This window comes from Ornithorhynchus anatinus, chromosome 1, assembly GCF_004115215.2.
Source record: "Ornithorhynchus anatinus isolate Pmale09 chromosome 1, mOrnAna1.pri.v4, whole genome shotgun sequence".
Classification (NCBI taxonomy): domain Eukaryota; kingdom Metazoa; phylum Chordata; class Mammalia; order Monotremata; family Ornithorhynchidae; genus Ornithorhynchus; species Ornithorhynchus anatinus.
In genome coordinates, this window is record NC_041728.1 from 138,285,221 (window position 1) to 138,290,241 (window position 5,021).

At 44.7% G+C, this 5,021-nt stretch overlaps 1 non-coding gene across 1 annotated transcript; it reads left to right on the top strand.

Annotated features, from left to right (window-relative positions):
* The first annotated feature begins 2,920 nt into the window (after nucleotides 1-2,920).
* On the top strand, nucleotides 2,921-3,058 carry LOC114817784. Its single transcript, XR_003765640.1, has one exon. It is a non-coding gene; the product is annotated as a small nucleolar RNA SNORA7 (small nucleolar RNA).
* Nucleotides 3,059-5,021: the final 1,963 nt, after the last annotated feature.

Here is a 5,021-nt window from a genome sequence, read left to right on the forward strand (position 1 = left end):
GATGAGTTGGCTGTGTTAATTTGTATTTACCCTGTACTTAGAACAATGTTTGGCACATAGTAAGCACTTATTATCATTATAATTAAAGCAACGTTGCTCCTGGTATTTTCATCTTGAATTAAAGCTTAAAAGTCTGCATACCTGCAAACTTGGGTTATTTTCCTCTTTCCAATCTTCTATAAGCAAATTTCTCTTTCCTGCATGAATGGTATTCAGAAAAGTCAAGTACTTTAGGAGATGACATAGGGCAGTAATTCATCTCTGTGTCATCAGAGTTAGTTTTACTAAGGTCAGTATGACTAATCTCAAGGGGCTTTTTGAACTCATTTTTTTTTTTACCCCTTGGCCTTTAAATGAAGTTGAAGTATCAATTTAATTTCTCACTTTAAGGTCTGGGAAGGAAGAATGCTGTAATTCAGAAACCAAAAGAGATTCTAACCTGTGCTACTATCACCAACTTGGAAACCTCTTCCTTTCTTTTCCCCCCTCCCCCCTCTCTCTCCTCCTAGAGGAAATTAAATTGTCTTGTGGGAGTAAGGAACATTCCAGTCTTTAGATGATTTCTGAGGAACCACCCATCATCAATCCCCAGTATCCAGGGAGGAAGAATAGCAGCATCTGACAAAAGGACAGGAAATCAATCAATCATATTTATTGAGCACTTACTATGTGCAGAGCACTGTACTAAGCACTTGGGAGTGTTTGATATAGGAGAATTAGCAGATATGTTCCCTGCCCATAATGAAGAGAAAACTTAAAAAAAAAACTATGAACTCTCTCATAAGAAATGTTTATTATTTCCACTATGAACTGGACACAGAGAAATTTATTTTTTAAAGGAAAACAGCAGCAATTTTACCTAAATACTTTCTAGCTCCCAAGCAACAGGGCTCTGTACTTTCATGGCTTGATAATTTTGGATTTAGAACAAATGGAGGGAAAAGGTGGGGCAAAGAGAGAGATGAAAAGAGGGCATAATTGTTTTTAGGAGGTGGAAAGGAATGGTGTAAGAGGCCTAGGTGTAGGGGGTAGATTTTGGCAGCAGGTGGGCATTCACTCGAAACAGCTGAGAGGATGTGAGAGAGAATATGGTGCTGGGAAGGAATTGAGGAGATGAAAGGGAGACTTTGCGGAATTCATTCTTGATTATTTTGATTCTGTCAAAAAAATGTACAATTCATTAACAAAATAAATAGGGTAATGAAAATATATACAGTTGAGTGGACGAGTACAGTGCTGAGGGGATGGGAAGGGAGAGGGGGAGGAGCAGAGGGAAATGGGGGGAAAAGAGGGTTAAGCTGCGGAGAGGTGAAGGCGGGGGTGGTAGAGGGAGTAGAGGGAGAAGAGGAGCTCAGTCTGGGAAGGCCTCTTGGAGGAGGTGAGTTTTAAGTAGAGTTTTGAAGAGGGGAATAGAATCAGTTTGGCGGAGGTGAGGAGGGAGGGCCTTCCGGGACCATGGGAGGACGTGGCCCAGGGGTCGACGGCGGGATAGGCGAGACCGAGGGACGGTGAGGAGGTGGGCGGCAGAGGAGCGGAGCGTGTGGGGTGGGCGCTAGAAAGAGAGAAGGGAGGAGAAGTAGGAAGGGGCAAGGTGATGTAGAGCCTCGAAGCCTAGAGTGAGGAGTTTTTGTTTGGAGCGGAGGTTGATAGGCAACCACTGGAGGTGTTTAAGAAGGGGAGTGACATGCCCAGATCGTTTCTGCAGGAAGATGAGCCGGGCAGCGGAGTGAAGAATAGACTGGAGCGGGGCGAGAGAGGAGGAAGGGAGGTCAGAGAGAAGGCTGACACAGTTGTCTAGCTGGGATATAACGGGAGCCTGTAGCAGTAAGGTAGCCGTTTGGGTGGAGAGGAAAGGGCGGATCTTGGCGATATTGTAAAGGTGAAACCGGCAAGGAGTGTCTCTCCCAACACTATTATGTTGTACTCTCCCAAGTGCTTTGTACAGTGCTCTGCGCACAAGTGCTCAATAAATACTATTGATTGACCAATTGAGAGGGCAGAGTTAGAGCAAAGTAAGGATGAAAAAGCAGTGTGGCCTAGTGGTTAAAGCACGAGACTGGGAGTCAGAAGGACCTGGGTTTTAATCCTGCTCTGCCTTGGCAAGTCACTTCACTTCTCTGTGCCTCAGGTACCTCATCTTAAAAATGGGGATTCAGACTGTGAGCCCCCTTTTGGGACAGGGACTGTTTCCAACCAGTTACCCTGTATTTACCCCAGCACTGTTTTAAAACAGAGCTTGGCACCTAGTAAGTGCTTAACAAATACCATTTTTTAAAAAGTGGCAAAAAGCCTGGTGCTTGGATTTCCTCCAGTTACACTCTGCAGCACATACACAGGAAGAGAAGTGCGATATAGGCAAGATCCATGGTTTGGGGTTAGGGTTGGGGTTGGAGGTGTGAGAGGTATGGAGAGTGAGGGAATTGAATTCAGTGGAGAGGGGGATGTTGAAGATATGGAATTGTGCCTCAAAAGAAGAGAGGTTGGATAATAGTAATAATAATGAAGGTGTTTGTTATGCACTTACTATGTGTCAGGCATTGTATTAAGAGCCAGGGTGGATACAAGCAAATCGAGTTGGACACAGTCCCTGTTCCATGTGGGACTCATAGTCTCAATCCCTATTTTACAGGTAACCGAGGCACAAAGAAGTAAAGTGACTTCCCCAAGGTCACACAGCAAACAAGTGGCAGAGTGGGATCAGAACCCATGATCTGACTCCCAGGCCCGTGCTCTATCCACTACACCATGCTGGGTAGAGAGTTGAAGCAGAGCATAGTGGTATGATAAACTCCTTTTGGACAAGGATCGTGTCTACCAACTCTTTTTGCATTGTACTTTCCCAAGTGCTTATTACAGTGCTTTGCACACAGTAATCACTTAAGGAACACCATTCATAAATTAAGGGTGTCTAGAGATTGACCCCTTCTCAGGGTCACACCTGGAGAGTTTCCAGTACTCTACCAGTCTTGGCTAAGGGAGGGAGAGTCAAGCAGAGGCCTGTATATTCCATACCTAGCTTGGGCAGTGGCTAGCAAGTGGAAGGCAATCTGCTACAAGTCAAAACTCACCTGTGCAGGACAAAATTGTCATGGGAGAGAGTCGAGGGCAGAGACTCAAGTTTACTGTGCAAAAGGGGGCAATGGTAAATCACTTCTGTATTTTTACCAAGAAAACTCCATGAATACACGACCAGAACAATTGCAGATGGAGAGTGGGTCGTTCTGGAAGAGATATGTCCATGGTGTCGCTTTGGATTGGAACTGACTCAACAAAACAAGACAAGATATTGGCAGTTTCTGTGGAAACAGAGGATGATTTTGCAGCAAATGGGAGCATGGGAGAGGAGGCAGGTTAGAAGGTTGTGATCGGAGAGTGGGATTTTAGAGATGAGATTGGAGAGTCTCTTGTGAATCGATGCCTTATCGTGGCAGGAGAGTTTGCGTACGAAGGTTCGAGCTAAGCCTTTTAGGTCTATGCATTATGGAAAAGTCTAAGCTAAAGCATCAGACAAAGTTAATTCACCCGTGCTGGTCAGCAGCTGCATGGGAAAGAGTCAAAGGGATGATCAAGTGATCAAAACATTGATCAAATACAATGGCAGAGACTCAAGCTCTTTACCGTGCAGAATAGGGCAATGGTAAACCACTGCCTTATTTTTACCAAGAAACCTCTGTGGCTACACATACCAGAATGACTTCATGACAGAAGATGGGAGGTTCTGAAGAGGATGTGTCCATGGAGTCACCGTGGGTTGGAAATGGACTCAGTGGCATTTGAAGAAGAAGAGGTTGGAGATGGTAGGATGACTAGTGATGAAGAGATCCAACATGAGTGCAAGTTGGTGGAGGGGATGAAGAGGGGTGGAGCAGGTGGTCTGATGGATTGAGGAGTGAGGAATTGAGCAGCTGGGGATCAGCATGGTTCTACTCCAAGCTGTCACTTGTTGGCTGTGTTACCTTGGGTGAGTCACTTAACTTCTCTGTATCTGAAATACCTCATCTGTAAAATAGAGATTACCTGTTCTCCCTCCTCCTTAGACCATGAGCCCCATGTGAGCCAGGGACTGTCCAATCTTGTATCTAACCCAGTACTTGGTAAAGTGCCGGACACATAGTACAACAGTGCTCAGTGCTTAGAACAGTGCTTGGCACATAGTAAGCGCTTAACAAATACCATTATTATTATTAAGTGCCATCTTTGCCTTTCCTCCCCCTTCCCTCTGCCTCTCTTTTTCTTCTCCCCTTTTCATCCTCTTTCCTCTGTGCTCCTCTCTCCCCTTTTCCCCTACCATTGCTGGTTTCAGGACAGTCCCCAGAGACTAGCAATTTGTGTTAACAATAGTACTGACTAAGTACATATGTGTGAAAAGCACCTTACCGAACACTGGAAAGACACCCGGATGAAAATTGACTACAGCCCCTAATCCCCAAAGAACTCAATCTAACAAACAGGGGGAAGGGTTAGTGACAGGTATATAAGGAAAAGTAAAATAATGAAAATCTGTAAACAACCTAGAAAAACAAAGACAAAAATAAATAACCACAGGAGCTTCAGTGCAAAATACATCTCTGTTTTAAGCTTATGAAAAGCAGCATGGCTCAGTGGAAAGAGCACGGGCTTGGGAGTCAGAAGTCATGGGTTCTAATCCTGGCTCCGCCGCTTGCCAGCTGTGTGACTTTGGGCAAGTCACTTAACTTCTCTGTGCCTCAGTTCCCTCATCTGTAAAATGGGGATGAAGACTGTGAGCCCCATATGGGACAACCTGATCACCTTGTATCCCCCCAGCGCTTAGAACAGTGCATTGCACAGAGTAAGCGCTTAACAAGTGCCATCATTATTATTAAGCTTGTTGTGGGCAGGGAACATGTCTACCAACTCTATATAATGAACTCTCCCAAGCACTTAATACAGTTCTCCACACACAATAAACACTCAAAAAATTTGATCAATTGAGTGATATTAGTGATTTCAAATTCCCTGTCTCTCAGGTATGGCTGTTGAAATTTCTACAGACACTGCCA